The sequence below is a fragment of the Callorhinus ursinus genome, unplaced genomic scaffold (genome assembly GCF_003265705.2).
Source record: "Callorhinus ursinus isolate GAN/ISIS: 27379988/994484 unplaced genomic scaffold, GSC_fseal_2.0 scaffold4, whole genome shotgun sequence".
In the NCBI taxonomy this organism is placed as follows: Eukaryota; Metazoa; Chordata; class Mammalia; order Carnivora; family Otariidae; genus Callorhinus; species Callorhinus ursinus.
The window spans coordinates 4,825,844-4,845,770 of NW_027397066.1; the positions used below are offsets into that span (position 1 = coordinate 4,825,844).

At 51.2% G+C, this 19,927-nt stretch overlaps 1 protein-coding gene across 12 annotated transcripts in view; it reads left to right on the forward strand.

Moving 5' to 3' along the window:
• The window catches only part of LOC112835747 (janus kinase and microtubule-interacting protein 1), a 253,704-nt gene that overhangs the window by 3,170 nt on the left and 230,607 nt on the right, over positions 1-19,927 (forward strand). The window contains exon 1 of one of the 12 annotated variants that reach the window (XM_073891404.1): positions 13,623-13,732. The exons of 10 other annotated variants lie outside the window; for them this stretch is intronic. The gene's annotated coding sequence lies outside the window, so the exon portion shown is untranslated. Of the gene's footprint in view, positions 1-13,622; positions 13,733-14,772; positions 14,915-19,927 lie in introns of those variants that run through there. One more of the 12 variants, XM_073891405.1, reaches the window with a different exon arrangement.

Genomic DNA, 19,927 nt, shown 5'->3' on the forward strand with positions numbered 1-19,927 from the left:
CTTCCCCAGCTGGGACTGAGGAAGTGCCTCCCACCTGGGCTTTGTAACCAAAATGGGGTGCCTCCCTCAGAAAGATTGGGGATGACTACGCCGTGTTCTGGGGCTCCTCGCTTGGTCTCCTTGGGGTGTTTGAGTCGACTTGCGGGGGCTCCTGAAGTCGATTCACCTTTGTCCTGTTCCTTAAGGCTGTGTGATCTCAGGCCACAGGATTAACCTTTCTGAGCCTCCATTTCCTGTACGACTGGGGGCAGTGGTCCTCTGGCCGGCCTGGTGTGGGCATCAGAGTGTGGTCTCTGGGCACAGGCACCACTGAGTAAGTGGTCATGATGATGAGGGAGTGTGTGGTTCAAAAATTAGTCCTTCAGTTTTGTCCCAGAGCAGCCACCCCAGTTAGAGGCCCTCCGTGTCCCTCCCCAGCTAACAACAGCAGGCCAATAAGCTAAATATTCCATAAATGGGAGTGAGAGATGGAGGGAGTGGGTGCGTGTTGGCTAATGGGAGTTGTGCACACTTGTGTGAGAAGGTGCCGAGGGATGCGGGCAGGAGTCCTGAGCTCATGGTGCACTAGTAAAGGCCACCCACCTGCCCCGAGCAGCTCCTTTGATGCTTCTGTCATCTGAGCTTCTTTCCTGCTCAGTGGTGACAGTGATTTCCACCCAGTTCCTAAGAAGACTCCTACCCCCTTAAAGGAACAAACCATCAGCACCAGCTAGGTGAGCTCAGCTGTGAAGGAACAGGGCTGGAACAGGGCTGGGTCAGAGGGGCTGCATTTTTTGAGGACCAGCTCAGACCCTCCTGGCTGTGCAACCTTGGGCAAGGCGCTTAACAGCTTGATGGCCCGGTTCCTTTTCCTGGGATGCTCACATGAGGAATAGAGCTATTGTTGCTTAACCTCCCACTCCTGCTGGAATTCTCTTGCTGAAGCTGCCGAGAATCTCTTTAGGGAAGGGCTTATGTGAGCACCTGACAAGCAGAGACTGAGCCTGGAGGTGGAGGTGGAGGGAGGCAGAGGTGGGATTCGCCAGCGGGGGTCCCACGCTCTAGAACTTAGGTGTTGCTCCATGGAACATGCTGATCCCTGTAATGGAAAGTCAACCTTCCTACAGGGCCCATGTGAGGAATCAATCAGAGGAGGCTTCTCAGTGCTTTTGATCGAAACCCGTTACCTTGAAGCCAGTAGAAACCATTTGTGTTGCTGTGATCTGAGGTTCAGGAAAGGACTCCGGGGCCAGCCAGCGGTGGGACCTTGCTTGTCATTGTCCCTCTAGCCCTGAACACTGTCAGAAAATGTTTTCTTTACTCTAGCCTTTCCAAGGCCAGGTGGACAGCCCAGAGACCATGGGCCCGTGGGGGAGGGGCAGGAACAAGGAGGTGGGGGGGTAGGGTGGGGGCGCTGGGAGCCTCAGGCTGTGAAGCAGGGATTAGGAGCCCCTTCCTGTAGGAGGTAGGAGGGGAAGAGCTTGCGGAGAGTGGCCAGGGCTGGTCCAGCATGACCCGAAAGCAGCAGAGTGAGGGCGGGGCCCCCTCTCCAGCGGGCACTGAGGTTCTGCTCTTGCCTTCCTATTAGTATTTATTTTTGGAACTGCAACAGGAAGTATTTTACCTCTCATTCATCTCTAGAAATGAATTAAGATAAATGCCATTTTTCTTGATTGTAGCAGTTAACATTTGTTAAGCACCTACCAAGGGCCAGGGTGTATGCCAGGGGTCGGCAAGCCCCGGCCCTATCAGCTAGCCACCTGCTTCCGTAAATAAAGTTTTATTGGTACCCAGCCCTGACTGTTGGCACACCTGTTGTCTGTGGCTGCTTTCCTGCTGTGTTGACAGAGTGGCACAGCTGTGGCCGGCACCTGTAAAGCCAGAAACCCTCACTACCTGGCCCTTTGCAGCCGGAGTTTGCCGCGCCCTGGTCTGCGCTGTCCCTGATTTGGGTTCATTCAGTTCCGGACACAAGCCCAGAGGGAGGTGCCTTGTGTTTCTCACTTTACAGGTGGGTACAGACAACCTCTGAAGCCTGCCGCTGGGTCACAGAGCTGGTAAGTGGGGAGCAGGGATCTGCACCCAAGCAGCCCGCATTATTACTTTTCTCGGGGGGGATTTATGTATTTTTAATTAGCTTCTAATTGAATTTTCCCATGTTTAGAGAATATGGTCTGTATGATATCTATTTTTAAAAATTTACTGACAGGGTGCCTGGGTGGCTCAGTTGGTTAAGCGACTGCCTTCGGCTCAGGTCATGATCCTGGAGTCCCGGGATCGAGTCCCACATCGGGCTCCCTCCTCGGCAGGGAGTCTGCTTCTCCCTCTGACCCTCTTCCCTCTCGTGCTCTCTATCTCTCATTCTCTCTCTCTCTCAAATAAATAAATAAAATCTTTAAAAAAATTTACTGACAATTTTTTTAAAGATTTATTTATTTCAGAGAGACAGAGAGAGCGTTTCCATGTGTGGGGTGAAAGAGGGGCAGAGGGAGAGGGAGAGAGAGAGAATCTCAAGCCGACTCCCCGCTGAGTGTGGAGCTGATGTAGGGCTCCAGCCCATGACCCTGAGATCATGACCTGAGCCGAAATCGAGAGGGGGCTGCTTAACCAACTGAACACCCAGGTGCCCCTATTGACAATTTCTTAATGACCTGGTACCTGATCATTTCGTAAAATATCTTTGTGCTACATACATATGTAATATTTAATAATGGTTATCACGTTAAGCACATTTAAGTGCCCCGGTCAGTAGCAGTAAGTGCTCACATTGTTGTGCAGCTGTCCCCATCCAAGTCCAGAACTCTCCCGTCATCCCAAACTGGCAGTCCACGCTCTTAACCACACCCCCAGGCTGCCTTGTAGGAGTTTTGGAGGAAAAAAGCAAATGTCAGCGTCATCATAATTTAGCGCAGGAGGCTTTTGACGGCAGCTCTGGGTTCAAATGCTGGCTCTGACATTTGCCAGCTGATGGTGGACGAGCCTGTGTCCTCCTCTGTGTCCTCCTCTGTGAAACGGGGACAGCCCCAGGTCCCTATCCCTGCAGATCACATGGGTAAGGGGATGAAATAAAGAGCAGAGGTGAAGGCCCAGCCTCACGCGTTGGACAGTGGCTACGATGCTGTTCCCTCGAGCAGCCACACCTTAACAGGGTATTAGGTCCGTCCTCTCTGTGAGGCCCGTGGTGTCCCCTTCGTCCTTTCCAGGTCCTGAAAGTATCCTCAGGACCCGTCACATGTCCTGAAGCCCCCGCCTGGACCTCAGAGGACCCACATGCTGGGTGGATGTGGACTCCTGCTGTCCTTTCTGCCCTAGGGCCCAGACTTGGCTGAAGGGCCACGCTAGGGAATGAAAGGAGGTTCTGTATGCGACCGTCCCGAGACTGCCAAGGGCTGCCCATGTGGCAGTAATGCCCTTGTGTGTGCCAGGTCAGGGGACGCACTGGCTTGGCCTCCTGGCCCCAGCGCTTCCACTTCGGCTGCATTTTGATTTGGGAGCCCTGGACTGACCCCTGGTCCCTTTCTCAGAGCTGGAGGGGTGCGACATACCACCGAGGGGTGTCCTGCTTCCTTTGCAGGACAGGCAGCCTGTGAGGATCCCAAGCTATCGGTAGTGTGGTCACAATCTGACTTTTCTGTTGAAACAAGTCTCCCCCTCTCCCCCCGACCCCTGCTTTTTAAAAATTGAGGTGAAATTCACACAACCTAAGATGAACCATTTTAAAGTGTACCACTCAGTGGCATATGGTGCATTCGCAACGTCGAGCAACCACGGCCTCTCTCTAGTTCCAAAACATTTTTGTCTCCTGCAATGAAAGCCTTGTCCCCATTAAGCAGCTCCTCCCCATTCCCCCCTCCCTCAGCCCTTGGCAACCACTGGTCTGCATTGCGTCTCTAAGGATTTGCCCATTCTGGACATTTCGTGACAATGGAGTCCTCCTACATGTAGCCTCTTGTGACTGGCTCCTTTCACTCAGCATCATGTCCTCAAGGTTCACCCAGGTTGTATTGGGTATCAGTACTGCAGTACTTTTTATGGGTGAGTAATATTTCATCGTGTGGATAGACTGCATTGTATTATCCACTCACCTCTTGATGGATGTTTGGGTGGTTTCCACTTTTTGGCTGGTGTGCATAGTGTTTGAAGCAAGGCTTATAAAGTGTTAAAATGTTCTTCCTGGGGCTCCTGCTGCCCAGATTCCCTTCTGGCACTTCCAGGCTCTCCTCTCACTGCCCATGCATCATTCAGCCACTCAGCAGATGCTCCTGGATGCAAACTCCATGCCAGGCGCTGTGCTGGGAGCTTCCAGCCTTGACTTGTTCTTGACATCTGGAGAATGGTTTGTTGGCTTCTCATTTTCCAAGCCAGGGCATGGGAGTGCCCTGAGGCAGGAGGAATGGCAGGGGAGGCCAACCTGCTTGCTCCAGAGAGGCTTCGGGCATGGGAGCCCGGCTGCCTTTCTGTTGGTTCCTGGAACATGCTGGACTCTTCCTGCTTGGAGGTTTGTGTTTGCTGCTTGCTGTCTGCCATGCTCTTCCCTGCCCTCGCCAGAACTATGGTCTTCTCATCCTTCACATCTTGGCTTAAATTTCTCCTCCCCGCAGAGGTCTTCCCTGTGTACCCCAGGTAGATGCCTACCTCCCCTCTGCTGTTACTCTCTCCTACTGCAGTCTGTTTTCTTCTGAAATCATCACCATCCGAAGGGGGTTTTCCTTGTCTACTATCATTCTGCCATCCCGATAAGCTAGGGCGAAAGCACCAGGAGGGCAAGAACCTTGCCTGGTGTTTTTGCGCTCATCTTTCAAGACAGGATATTGGCACACAGCAGGTGCTCAATAAATGATTGCTGTTGTTGCTTGGAGTCAGATGTAACTTGACTTCCCGATTGCACCTTGTTAGCTCCGTGACCTAGAGCACATCTCTTAATCTTTCTGAGCCTTACTTCCTTTTTCAGTCAATGTGAAGACCAGCCAGGGTTCCCAGCTCTTGGGGTTGGTGCAAGTTCAGAAAAAACCTGTGCAGACCGCCCAGGGGCTTGTTGGTGTGCAGTAGGTGTTTATAACCGGTGCTGCTGCTGGTGGTAGTTGGAGATTATGGTCATAGTGATTGTGAATGAGTCTCCATGTGCTGGGTGACGAATATGCTTGCTTGCCCAGAGGTGGGCAGGGGGCTCCTGGAGCTGAGCTCCTGTCCCCTTGCCACCCCTTAGCACCATTGAGCCCTGAAATGTGGCTCCTCTGAATCGACCTGGACTGGTGAGTGAAAAATACACACTGGATTTCTAAGACTTTGTATCAACGGGAGAGTGAAAAAGATCTCAGGAAAAAATGTTAACATTGATTACACATTAAAATGATACTCTTTTGGATCTGTTGGGCCAAATGAAATGTGAAATACGTTTCTTTTTATTTTTTAATGTGGCAACTAGAAAATTAAAAAATTGAAAATTGTGGGTGGGGTTCCCATTGTATTTCTTTTTTTTTTTTAAGATTTTATTCATTTATTCATGAGAGACAGAGAGAGAGAGAGAAGCAGAGGGAGAAGCAGGCTCCCAAGGAGCAGGAAGCCTGATGCGGGACTCCATCCCAGGACCCTGGGATCATGACCTGAGCCGAAGGCAGACGCTCAACCATCTGAGCCACCCAGGCACCCATTGTATTTCTTTTGGGCAGCGCTGCTCTAGATTCTTGTCTCCTTGAGGGCAGGAGCCGGGCTTCAGGGGGCTGTGGCTCTGCCCTCTATGAAGTGCATGGCCTTTGGCAAGTTAATTAAATTTTGTTGCGCTTCAGATTCCTCCTCTGTAAACAAGAAGCTCAGTCTGATGATAGGCAATGGCAGTGCATCTTTGAGGGCTTCCTGTGTGTCCCTGGAAGGAACGAGGGCCCCAGGAAGGAGAGGTGTGGCAAGGTCCCTGCCCACATCAGCCTTCATTCTGGGGAAGGAGAGGCCCACACAATCTAAATAAATCACAAACCCAGTCAGTCACTGAGACTGTGATTGTTCTCTGAAGAATCTAAGGAAGGAGGCGCTGTGGACACCATACCTGCCACGAGAGCTGGCAGTGACGGATCTCCGCGTAGCCCGGTGCACGGCAGCTGAGATGGCTACTCTGGGATGGCCTAAGAGCAGTGGGCCACTCTACGAAGACAGACCTCCATTTGATGGCTCTAGCCTTTGTAATCCCAATGCATGTAATAGCCACATCAGGATTTTGTTGCTATTCTCTGAGGAATTTGCAACCTCACCTCCATTTTCCATGGCTATTGAACGCCGGAGTCCCAACCCAGCAGCTTCCCCACGGCCAGCTCTGATTGGGTGAGAGGAGCTGATCAGCCAGCTCTGATTGGACAAGGGCAACTGATGGCCAGCTCTGGTTGGGCGAGGGCAAGATGGCAGACTCTGATTGGTTTAGGGCAGCTGCGTCTTAGGGTGTGGCATGACCGTCCTCTTACTGTGCACATCTCCTCTGCTCTGCACCCCATCTCCACTACTTCCTACCAGGCCTGGGAGTGAATCTGCCTTTCATCCCCGATCCAGCCAGGAACCACTAGGGAGACAAGTTACCTTACCCGTGGGAGCTCTGGCGTCCTTCTCGGGGTGGGGGGGTGACCCCCTGGACCCATCACAAGGTGCTTGTGCTCCACATAGATGTCTGGGGAGGGCTTTGTTTCAGTTTCGCAGGGGTCACCTAATGTTGTCCTTGTCTCCCACATGCACACCTGCCTGCAGGTGCCGGGCATGGTACTGCCTGCTGGGGTGGGAGATTGAGAGTGGGGTGTGCTCACAAAGAAGCAGAAACGAGTCCCAGGGGGGCTTTTGGAGGGCGGGAGAGTCTTTCCTGCCCTCATCGGGCCCGCACTGCCTCAGTGTTGCAGAATGAGTGAATTACCTGAGGTCGCAGGTAGAAATGGCAGTGGTGGGCCTGCACTGGGCACTTGGACAGTTGCTGATTACATATGAAAAGTGTGCAGACCTTAGCTGGGCGTTCAAAACCCCCATGCCTGCTCCCAACTCAATTGCCATTATTTACCCCAGTGGCGTGTACCTACCTGCTGAGCACTGCTCTTTCTTCCAGATCCTTGTTTGCCAGTTCCTTCTGCCTGGAATGGCTCCCCACCTCCCACCTGTGACATCCTGCTTGCTCTGTGGCCCGGCTGGGGTGTTACCTCCTCCATTCTTCCTGGGCCCCCAGGAGAGACCTGTTTGCTTACTCTACAAGTTTGGATTGAGTGAATGAAGTCACCAGGGCCGGATCAAGACAGGAATAGCCTGGAAGCAGAAGAATGGACCAAAGGGGCTTCTGCTCATCCCAATTTTGCTAGCATGGTGTGGCTTGCTCCTGCCTCCCTCTCTTCCAGCGCCTTCCGTGGTGCATGCGTCCAGCTGCACCGTGTGCCCATGGCTCCTGATGGAGCCAGGCTTCTGCACATGCTGTTCCCTCTGACGGATTTGCTGATTCGCTTTTCCTGCCCTAATCCACGTGGTGAACCTCTTCCACTTGGCTGAGGATCCACCATCGGCCTTATTTCCTCCAGAAAAACCTTCCCTGATATCCCCCTCCCCCTTCCCCAGGCCAGGTCAGGCATGTGTCTGGGGCTCCTGCTGCCCTAAGTACCCCCTGCCCCTGCCCTGGATGTGGTATTGCAGCTGTCAGTGACTTATCTGACTCTTCCTCTAGACAGAAGGCTCCAGAAGGTTCTGGGAGGCTTGAGATACCATCTCATTCACAGGAGGCTTCCCAGAGCCTGGCAAAGGGTGGGCTGCACAGTAGGTGGTCAGTAGATTTTGGGCCTTTAGTCTTGCAGATCTCGATAATCCCGATAATGGCAGTGCTGAGAGGGGCCCCATCAGGGAGGTGGTTGGTTGTCTCTGTTGCTTGTGTCGGGTCCGCTCTGTCCTTAACTAGCCTCATTCCACGCTCTGCAGCAGCCCCCTCTCGTTGACTACCCTGCGAGCCTTAGATACCACAGTGCTCGGGCTGAAACAGCCCGGTGGCCATGTTAGCCTAGAGAAGACATTGTGGAGCATCTTGGCTTCTTCACAGAGTCTCCTTCCCCTGCACCCAGGGATCTCACCCTCTCACCACAACAGATAGACTAGCAAGCTATTCTTCAGAATCCCAAACCCTCCGTTTACTGAAGCTTGTAGTTCTTGTTAAATTGTCCTTTTTCCCTTTCCCTCAAAGTGGCACCTCACAATGCACTTTGGAAGACATGGCTTCTTTTGGGAAGTTGGCAGAATGGCTTCCTGACCCAGGGCAGCAGGGTGAGTGAGCTCATTGAGCCGGGCAGGAATTGGGTTCCTGCCGCAAGTCTGGGGTCCTTCCAGGCTGAGGGCTAGATGTTCTTTTTGCCAACCAGATACCTTATTGCGAACAAGGGCCTGGATGCCTACAGATTGTGCCTAATCTGTTTAAACCTTCAGGCAAACGGGTTCTTTAGTGACATTTATCTCTCCCTGGAGTTACCCGGGATGAGCCCAGTTGATGACGGCCTGGGCATTTTAGATCCCCTGAGACTTCTACAGAGGTGACTAAACCCAAATGCAAAACACTTGAGACCAGAGACACAAACAAGTCCTATTGCTGGGTAGGATATTGGAAATTGGGGGTGCTCCAGCCAGAAGATGGGGGAGGGGTGCCGGGTGCCGTAGACCTCACGTGTTGACGACATAGATTGTGAATTTGAGACTGCACAGTTCACAAAGTCCCGAGTTGTAGCTTTCCTTCATGGTTGTTGATGAACCAGAGGGCTTAGTAGGGAAACTAAGAGGTCAAGTGACCAGGAGGTTGGGGGCATAAGTCACTCAGGCAGGGATGTGGGCTGATCAGTTTGGGATGGGGTCTTAACTGTCCATTGTGACATGGACACAAGGACCCTCTGTTCACCAGAGGCTCATTAGTGTCTGTGCCAGGTCTGCAGGAGCAGTGCCATACATTTGAAAATAGCCATACTGTGGACTTTGTTGTAAATTCCAACTACCACTTTTCACTTTGCTTTGAAGCACTGAGCTCTCACCACACTTTTAGTTGCTCCATGTCATGAAGGTGATTCCCAAAACATTGTGAGTGGCCCCATCCCTCCTGGTGGGCAGGTCAACTTGTAGCTTCAAATCCTCCAACCCAGGAAGCTGGTAGTAGACATTTCTTTAGATGGTGTCCCGTGACTATTGGACAAATAATTGATGTGCTCCTGTTTACTGGAACTAGAGAGAAAAAAATGGTTGATTTGAAAAACAGCCAGGGGTGCCTGGGTGGCTCAGTCAGTTAAGGGTTCAGCTATTGACTTCAGCTCAGGTCATGATCTCAGGGTCATGAGAGTGAGTCCTGCATTGGGCTCTGTGCTGGACACGAAGCTTATTTAAGATTCTCTCTCTCCCTCTCCCTCTGTCCCTCCCCCTCCTGCTTGCAAGCCCCCCCCCCCCTTAAAGAAAAGGAAGGAAGGAAGGAAAAGAAAGAGGGAAAGAAAGGAAGAAAAGAAGCCCTTTCAGAAACTAAAAATTGTCAGAAAGGTAATTTTGCTACCTGGATTCAAAGTAATTAGCCTTTTGAAGTTCTTGCTCTACTTTTTATGCCAAACCCAGTGTCTGATTCATTTAATGCAAAAGAACGCAGTAAAGAAGGAGCAGAGGAACCAAAAAGACATGAGACACATAGAAAACAATCAGTAAAATGGCAGACGTGAACTCAGGTGTACAAATAGTAACATTAAATGTGAATGGGTTAAACAATCCAATCAAAAGGCAAAGATTATCAGAACATATGAAGAACGATCTAACTATATGCTGTCTACAGGAGACACACATCTTTGGATTCAAAGATAAAATAGTTTGAAGGTAAGAGGATGGAAAAAGATATATCATGCAAAGAGCAAAACCACAAGAAAACTGGAGTGGCTGTACTGGTACTATATAAGATAGACTTAAAAAATAGAGATAAAGAGGGACATTTTATAACGATGATGGGTCAGTCCATCAGGAAGATACAAACCATCATAAAAGCATATACACCTAACGACAGAGCGTCAAAATCCATGAAACAAAAACTGACCGAAATGAAGGGAGAGATAGATAATTCAATAATACATAGTGGGATACTTAAATACTCCACTTTCAATAATGGATAGAACAACTGGATAGAAGATCAACAAGGAAACAGAAAACTTGAGCAACGATGTAAACCAACTAGACCGACCAACAACATCAGGATACATATTCTCAATTGTACATGGATTGTTCTCTAGGACAGATATGCTCAGCCATGAAACAACCTCAATACATTAAAAAGGGTAGAAATAATGCAAACTATACTTTCTGACCACAAGGCAATGACATTAGGAGGCAATACCAGCAAACAGTGCCTGGCCTGTAGCTGATGCTCAACTCCTCTCTTGTCAGCCCGACATCCAAGACCTCCACTTGTGTCCTTCCCATTTCATCCTCCATCACCCCGACTCTCACCTTTACTTCCTGGCTGGACTGAGCTACTGACTTCCCCACCCACTGTTTCCAGCTTCCTTGCATTTGCTCATGCTGTCCCAATTCCTGGAATGCCCATTCATCTGCCTTCCCCCCAACCATCCCGCTCCTAAGTTTGCATCCTGCCCTTCCTGCCTTCCATGAACATCTGCCTCAGTGAGCCACAATGAGGAGAGTGTGTAAGCAACTGACCAGAGCAATGGTTCTCCAAGTTGGGTCCCGGACCAGCAGCATCGGCATACCCTGGGGGCATTTTAGAAATGCAACTTCTCAGGCTCCAGCCTGAGCTACTGGATCAGAAACCCTGGGCTGGAGCCTGGCAGCCTGGCTTTTAACAAACTCTGGAAAATTCTGATATTCCCTCCAGTCTGAGAACCAGGGAAGGCAGGGCTGGTCCCCACTTATCTTGTAGTTACACAGTCTGTCTTTTGGGTCGTCACTGAGATAGTTAACTGGCTGGTTCCCTCCAGTAGGCAGGAATCACCCCCGCTGTCCTGAATCTACACCTGAGCGTGGAGACCCTTGCTTCTTAAGGGCAGTTCCTAGAGGGCAGCTCTCTGTCCAATATGCACACATCCCAAGTTGGTGCTCAGGGTGAAGGGTGCTTGGCTTCTAGTGGTTTCCTTTGGAAGAAGGAAGATGTCCTGGCCTTGCTCTATGGTACTCTCTCCCTGTTTGTGATGGATGTGGGCTGTCACCTCATTTCTAGGAAAGAGGGAAAGTGGCAGAGTGTAAAAACCAGCCCTGAGCCGGGAGTCCCAGGCTCAGGTTCATGTGCTGCCCACCTACGGCTATAATACCTCACAGTGGTCCTTCTTCTGCAGGGTGTGTGTGGAGTGCCTGCTGGGTGCTGGGCACTTGGTCTTTGCTCTCTCGAAGTGCAGTGAGCAGGGATGATTGGTCACAGATAATCACTGAACAACGCAATAGCCTTACCCCTCTCTGGACTTTTTTCCCCATCTGTAAAATGAAAAAAATTTTTTTTAATTTAACAGCTATACCATAATATACCTGAATATACAAAACAGGGAAATGATGGTTTGTTATTGCGTGTATTTTATGACCTTAAATTCATAACACTTACTATAAGGTCAGTGCTTGAGAACAGCAAGGTCGCTTTGATGAATATAACTTCCGAAATGAAAAACTGGGAGTGATAGTTGTGGTCTTAACAGTCATGGCATCCTCAGTGTTGCCGAGCTTTTGTTGTGGTTGTGGAAATAGACTGTGTTTTGCGAATCTTTGCATACCATACTTGCAATTGGTAAGGGTTTGATCGGTCACTTGGCTTGCGATCTCAGGATGCCCTGTACTGGAGGGGATGAGAGAGGCTGCGCAAAGCTGGGTATTCCCCTGGGAGCTCAGGTCCATGCAGTGGGGTCTGCAGAGGCTTAACATTTGGTGTGCAGCTCATTTGAGCTCGTATGCTATCTGTGTAGTTTAAAATGATTACACCTGAAAAGATAGAATCAAATATTTGTTGCTGTAGATCCCCGACCCCCAAGCATCTTCAGGGAGTACCAGGGCTCCCTGGAATGGGGTGTGCAATCCAGATCCCCAGTGTCACCTCCCAGGGCCCCGACATGCTGATGGTTCTGCTCTGTTTTAGACATTGGCCGCCATCCCTTCCCAGGCACCTGTGCCCATGTGTTGTCCTCCACCCGTCGGTACCATGTTTGGTTCTTTGTGGGGTCTCAAACTCCCAAGAGTCCCACGTTGCTCAGTCTGGGGCCTGGGAAGCTGGAGCCTCCAGGACCATCACTGACGGAGCTGAGCTGCGTGGGAAGAAGAGCCCCATGAGGGCCAGCCCTTGCCTCACCTTGAGTCTGTGGACAGATCCTGAGGGTCCCATGTCCTCCTAGGAGGGCTGCCGGTCCTGTCTGCCCACTCCTTCTGCATTACGGCTCTTGAGTTATTGGGTGTTTGGGAAGAACAGCAGTCATACCAAGAAAGGGTGATCTTCTCCTGAAATTACACCTGGCTACGTCACTCCTCTGCTTAACGCGTTCCCCGGGGCCCAGGATGAAGCCTGCCCTCCTTGTCATCACATCTGTGACCTCTCCTGATGCTCTTGCTTTTCCGACTGTCTTAGCTCAGGCCGCCATCCCAAAAACACCATAGACTGGGGGACCGAAACACTGGAAGTGTATTTCTCATTGTTCTGGAGGCTGAGAAGTCCAAGATCAGGCTGCGGGTCGATTTCGACGTGAGCTGTCTTCCTGCCTTCTTCCTGTGTGCTCCTGAGGGGGCAGGAGAGAAAGCCAGCTCTTTTGTGTCTTACGAGGGCCGTACCCTCACGATCTCATCCCACTCTAATCGCTCTCCTGAAGGCCCCATCTCCAAATCCCATCACACTGGGGATTCGGGTTTCAACACAGGAATCTGGGTGGGACACAAACATACCCTCCGGGACACTGACCCCTCCTTGGCAAACCCTGTGCCTTCCTTGAAATTGCCAGGCTCCCTTCCTTCCTCCTGACCCTGGGCTTCTGTGCCCTCTCCCTAGCACTGCCTTTCTGCTACCTCTCTAGGTGCCTCAGGCTCATCTCCTTGGGCGCCTCCCGCCCTCCGCCCCTGGGCCCTGCACATCTTTCTGTCACTGCCCTGACCACACTGTGGGGCTGTCCTCTCTCGTAGTCTTTCTTGCTCACTGGCTGCCGCTCAGGACCCATGTGGGAGTCATGTCTGAGGCTTCTGTGCCCAGCCTGGGGCCAGCAAATGTCTACACCTGATGAGGTCATTGTTGACCATCCTCCTCCCCGGCTCAGCTGGTACTAACCTAGCAGGGAGTAGCCTGGCGGTAAGCCCATCTTGGACCAAGCACCCCAGCTCTGTAATTATGCCCCTCCTGGAGGCCCTGGTCTCTCCTTACCTGACTCAGCCCCACCCTAGCCCCATCATTTCTAGAGTTACCTGCTTGAGAGGAGCTAGGACACAGGCTCTGTGGCCACTCCGCCCCAGCTTTGTGCACACAGCAGGCGCTTGGTCGGTGTTTGCTGAAGAGTGCCCTAGGCACATTGAGTGGCTGGTGTAGAAAGGATGTGGAAACCACAAACGACGTTTGCTTGAAAGTCACTGGCTGCCCCTGCCTGTTCTTGGCGGTGTGATTACTTCTCAGCCTGGTGACTCATTTCAGCAGAGGCGGGACAGAAACCACCTGACAGCTGGGGCCTTTTCTGGGACTTCTTCGCAGGGGACTTTGCCCATCAATAAAGAGGAGATTCTAAAATGGAGCAGGGAGCTTGCCAAGAGCCAGCAAGTAGCAGTTGAAAGAGCAAAGGTAGGGACTTGAGTGAATCCTTTACTCGCTTTAAGCTGATATTTTGTCCTTGTGAGATGAGACTAACACGTGTCTCTCTGGGACCTTGTGAGCCCTGGGATTATGTGTGTAAAGCACCTGATGCCTGGTGGCCACCCAGGGGCTGGCAGCCTTCTCCCCTCCCAGGTGTGCATGACTGCCGGGGCTAGCTGCTCAATAGTCACTTTGACCTTCCTTTGGACGAGGCAGTGTCCCGGCCACCCTTGGGGCTCTACGCTCAGGTCCTGGTGTAACACCTGTCGCCGGGAGCTACATAGCAGAGCAGGTAAGGACATGGACACTGGAGCTGGACCACCTATTTGCACCCCTATTTGCTAGCTGGGTCCCCTTGGCCCAGTTACCTACCCTTTCCTGCTGGGACACTAAAACGGGGACACTAATAATACCCATGTCTTAGGGCTGTGGGGTAATAGATACCTGGGAAAGTTTGGAACACTTTGTAGCACACAGGGACAGCGGTGTGAGTGGGGACTGTGGTTATTATTGCTTGGTGCATGTTGGTTGAGTTATATTGCATTGTGTTTGACGGGAGAGGATATGGGTGTCGCCAGGATGCTTTACTTTTCTTGCAGCCCAGGTATCAGTTGCCATTGCTTGTCCCCACCTCAGATTTTCCCTCCCTTTCAGCATCTGTAAGATTTTACAGCGAAGGGCTAAAGAAAACTCCACAGGCACAGAATGTTCAGGAGGAAGTTTCCTCATGTTCTTGTGAATGTTGATAACAACTCCCAACCCTCTATTTGATGGGAGTTTTCTGGTGTGGGTTTTTGAATGTGAGTAGCCGTTTTATCAGAAATTGTTTGTGTTTGTGGGAGTGTTTGGTGGGAAATTGAAGTAGGTGGTTTTTTGTTGATATTGGAAGCTTTTCATTAACTGGAATATTTCGAAACTATAGCTTTATGGAAGTGTTGAGGCTAACTCAGTGGTATTTAATTTGCTATCAATATGCTTTGTTCTGGGAGGGTGATGGCACAGTGAGCCTTGCTGTTCCTCCCTAAAAATGTGCTTGGGTGCCTTCCGGGAGTGTGCCTGGCATGCTGCTAAGTCCTGAGGATAGGAAACAGATGGACACCATTCCTCGGGCCGCTGGGAAGTAGCCTTAGAGTCAGACGGACCTGGGTTCGAGTCCTGACTCTGCCACTGGTAAGCTGTGAACAGTGGGCAAGTGATTTCACTTCTTTCAAGGGTGTTCCTTATCTGTCAAATGGGGATGGCACTGTTCTGTGTTTTACAGGTTTTGAGGATGGATTGAGATGGGTATGCCCCCCACATTGCCTGGCAGAGAGCAGGCTTTTAGAAATGGCAGCTCTTGGTTTGGCTGCAGCTTTTGGGCCTGGGGGCAGGAGCCTGACTTGGGGCTGCCCTTGGGCCACTTCCTTGCCTTTGTGCTCTGCCTGGCAGAATGGGCAGGGTCACTGTCTGGGAGACGCCTGTGTCTGAGGGCGAGAGAGGCCTGGTTTCCTTTATGTTCCTCTCAAGCACCGCGCAGGAGGCCGGGAGGAAACCAGGCCCTCAGAGGTGGTGGAGGTGGCAGAGCCGTTTAGTGGTCAGAGTAGGGGAGCCATGGGGCCTCAGGACGGGAACTTGCACTCACCCACACACAAGGGGCATTGGCGGGCTGGTTCAGGGAGGGCAGCCTGGGAGTCAGGTTTGGGCAGCGGGTTGTTCCAGAAGCAGCAGCTCCGTGTGGACCCCCCAGCCCCCATAAGATTTCATTGCACGAAAAAAGCAAAACATGTTTGAGAAGCACCCTCTGGTCTTTTTTTCTTCCCACACTTTTGTGTGCAAATTTCATATTTTACCAGGCCACACTGTAGCAACTTGGTAACCCGGCCTTCTTTTTTTTTTATTTTATTTTTTAATAATTTTTTATTGTTATGTTAATCACCATACATTATATCATTAGTTTTTGATGTAGAGTTCCATGATTCATTGTTTGTGTATAACACCCAGTGCTCCACGCAGAATGTGCCCTCTTTAATACCCATCACCAGGCTAACCCATCCCCCCACCCCCTCCCCTCTAGAACCCTCAGTTTGTTTTTCAGAGTCCATCGTCTCTCATGGTTCGTCTCCCCCTCCGATTTACTCCCCTTCATTCTTCCACTCCTGCTATCTTCTTCTTTTTTTTTTCTTAACATATATTGCATTATTTGTTTCAGAGGTACAGATCTGTGATTCAACAGTCTTGCACAAGTCACAGCGCTCACCATAGCACATACCCTCCCCAATGTCTATCACCCAGCCACCCCATCCCTCCCACCCCCACCACTCCAGCAACCCTCAGTTTGTTTCCTGAGATTAAGAATTCCTCGTATCAGTGAGGTCATATGATACATGTCTTTCTCTGATTGACTTACTTCACTCAGCATAACACCCTCCAGTTCCATCCACGTCGTTGACCTGGCCTTCTTTTTAAACACCACAGTCCAGGGCTGCCTGGGTGGCTCAGTTGGTTATTGACTCTGCCTTCCGCCCAGGTCATGATCCTGGAGACCCAGGATCGAGTCCTGCATCGGGCTCCCCGCTGAGCGGGGATCTGCTTCTCCCTCTGACCCTCCCCCCTCTCATACTCTCTCTTTCTCTCATTCTCTTTCTCTCAAATAAATAAAAAATCTTAAAAAAAATAAATAAACACCACAGTCCATTCTGAAGGCTTCCCCACTACTGGGTTCCTCAGTGGTAGTTTCTTCATCCATGGGGAAAGAGGGCGGGACATAAAGTGGAAGGGGAGGAGTCAGTGTGACTGCCTGGAAGTGGGGCAGGACCAGAAGTGGGCGGGGCGGTGAGGGGTGACTTCGGCACCCTGGGGCGCGGCCTGGCAGGGGTGGGGAGGCCTGGCAGGGGTGGGGAAGAGAGGGCTGGCCCGCAGCGTGAGAGGCTCAGAGGCACGATGGAATCAGGTACTTCCCAGGCCGCCAAAGGGGTTGTGACCCCGATGTGGGTGGCGGTGTTGATTTTGGAGAGATGCGGCCATTATCGTGTCCTGGGTCGGTCCGCGGGTCAGTCCCGGAAAGGGGTTGCCTTAATTCACTTACTCTGTGCCACAGCCTCAGGTGGCAGGACAACCTCAGCTCCTGTGACATGACTTGATGTAGGTCCCACAGGCAGTAAGGGATGGAGCCAGGACTCAATTCTGGATCTGACCGACAGGCTTCCTGGGGAGGCTTGGGCCTTCAGGGCAGGGATCTTGGTGATCATGGAGGGCTTCCTGGAGCAGGTGGTGGTGTGGCTTATAAACCTTCACTAAGCTGAGTATGACACCAGGGTAAGAGTCGGGGTTCCAGTGCTGCTGCCCTGTGTGCATTTGGATCAGACACACCCTCCTCTCTCAGCTCTCCGTCCCATCTGTACAATGGGGAAATGGCACCAGATGGCCTTTTAACATGTCGCTTCCAAGTCTGGAGCTCACTTCTTCTCTACATCAATGTTTGCTAAATATTTTTCACTTTAGGGAGCCTGGCGTCTGACTACTGACACCCTCTCCCTCCCCAAGCTCCCCTTGTGGTTTCAGGGTGCCAATGGGTGTCCAGGCAGGGGGTCACTGTTCATGACAGCAAGGACTTTGCCCTGCCCACCATTTGGACAGGCTCTGACTCCTGGCCACCAGGCTGTGGATGCTGATAGGAGGTTCAACCCATAGGGGATACCACAAAGCAAGCCCTGGGACCCGACAGATCTGTGTTCAAATCCCTGGTCTTGCACATTCAGTGGAAACTTCGGTCCATCAGTCCACCTCTGAGAGCCTCTAGTTCCCCATTTGTAGATGTGGAGGTAGTCTCTCCCGGCCTTTAATCTCCTTGGCCCCGCTGCCCCGTTCCAACTGGGTCAGGGTCACGTGGCACGGTGCTTCTCCTTGTTCCTGCAGTAAAACAGCCCAGCAGCTAGGAGTGGTAAGGAGCTTGGCAAATGTTTGGAGAGATTCAAAAATAGATCAAAACGTATAATACAGCTTAACTCAAGCTTCAGGAATTCTTCCCTGTCCCTTGCACTTGGGCTGTAAGTCCTGTGTGGATCCTTACCCGTGGCTTGCCTCTGGCTTCTCCTTCACCAGATGAAGACACAGCTTCATCTCTGTCTCTGCCCCCAGGAGGTCCCCTCCAGGCAGCCCTCGGTGTGGACCCTGAGCAACTGGTCTGAAATGCACAGGTGTCCAACCTTTCCCTCCCTGGCAGAAACCTCTCCATGGCTCCCTGCTGTGCTCAAGGTCAAGTTCAAGCCTTGTAGGGATTTATATTTCTTCCTTCCACGAGACATCCATTCACCCCCAGGGCAGAACTGCCTTGTTCATCTCTGTATCTTTAGTGCATGGGAAAGTATCTGGAACTTAATAGGTTCTCAAGAAATGGTAACGATGCCGTTTATTGTTTGTGGAACAGGGTACCTCACCACTATTAGGAATGTCAGTTCCGGCCCCATGGATGTCGATATTTCTATCTCTTACATGGATGAGGAAACAGGTGCAGAGAGGACAGGGGCCTTGGTGGGATTCAACATGATCCTGAAGTAAATACATGCTTACCCTTTAGAACCTCTTTAAAGGGACTTGTGAAGCATCTATTGCTGTAATTGGAGAGAAGTCTGAGCCCTGAATCCCAAGCCTTTTCCAGGCTCAGAGACAGCCAAGGATTGGCCAGCGTGGGGCAGGTGTGGTCTAGGGCAGCATCCCTCTGCCTGGGCTGAGCCGGGTGGGAAATCCTGCCTGGTGCCAGCCACGGGGTGAGTCCTCAGCTCAAATCAGGCCACCAGCTTTATCACCTGTACGTAGCGTATTTGCAATGTGAAATGCTTGTGGGACCCTTTATCACTGATATCTGCTGATTTCTAGTCATTAATAGTTTCCCATTATGAACATAAAACTCTATGAAATGATGAATGTCTTATGAAAAGAACAAAAAATGGCATTCATGTGTATTCTCAGCACCCTTCCAACCACTGTCAGGGTTCTTTCCAGCCTTGTCCAGAGGCAGCGTGAATGAAATGTTTTGCTTTTTATGTAGAATGAAGGCAGCTCACTCATTTGTGCCCTGGTCTGTCCCTCCTGAGCTGAGTGACCTTGTGCAAGTTCCTCAACCTCTCTGAACCTCCGTGGCCTCAACCACAGAGGCCTAGAGAATTCACCCACCTGCCAGGGTTGCTGCTTTCTGACGGTTGGTTTGGTGGGTGGGGAGAGTTGGAGTGGATCAGTGGTAAGGGAAGGTGGGGATCAGATGAGGAAGGGCCTCATTCAGGCCCAGGAGTGTGGTTTTCACCCCGAGGGCACTGGGGAGCGGAGGGTCTGTGAATATATTTTACTGCTTTCTAATTCTTAGAGAAGTAGTAATGGCCAGGATCTAGGGACCCTGAATGAGAACTCTGCACGGCTCAGGGTGACCATGGATGAGAGGGTGACTGGGGGGCTGCATGGGGTGGGAGAGGGTGAGGAGGTGGCCCGTGGGGAGCACACTGTGGAGGGAAGCAGAAGAAACCAGTCCTCAGCAGGGAGATCAGTGTCATGGTCTAGTTGGGAGTGCCGAGGGGTCAGAATGGGCCAGAAGGGGAGGGGAAACTGAGGCCCATGGCAGCTGTGTGACTTCTTCAGAGTGACTCAGGAGGTTGAGGGGTGTGAGCTCAGGTCCCCTGCTTTTCTGCCCCGTGACCTGACTGGCCAGCTCCCAAGGACAGAGGGGACTCCACAGTCAGGCTGGAGGGCGTGTGGCTTGTGTTTTCTTAGGCCGGAAGCCAAAGACCAGAGCTGGCATGAGCTGAAGATTTGTCATCCTCTCTCTCTCTCTGCGCTCAGAGTCCCTTCCAGCTGCTGTACCCTGTTGTCAAAGATTATTCTTTACCTGGTGATGCTTATTATTCTTGGTTATCATTATATTTTGCTTTTCTACTTGATTAATTCGGGGAAGTCTGTCTGTGGTCCAGAGTATCTCTGACAGACATGGCTGCATACTGCAAACAGTTGCTTTTAATAAGTGCTCTGAGGCTTGGGTCAAGAAAAATCATCGTTTTGCTACAGAGACATTATTGTGACAACTGCTGACATTTGAATATGAAACATGTATCAAGTACAGAACTGTGAAATATGTATCAATGATAACATTTCCTGGGTTTGCTAATTGTGTTGTGATTTCATAATGTCCTTGGTCTAAAGAGATAAAAGCCACGGCAT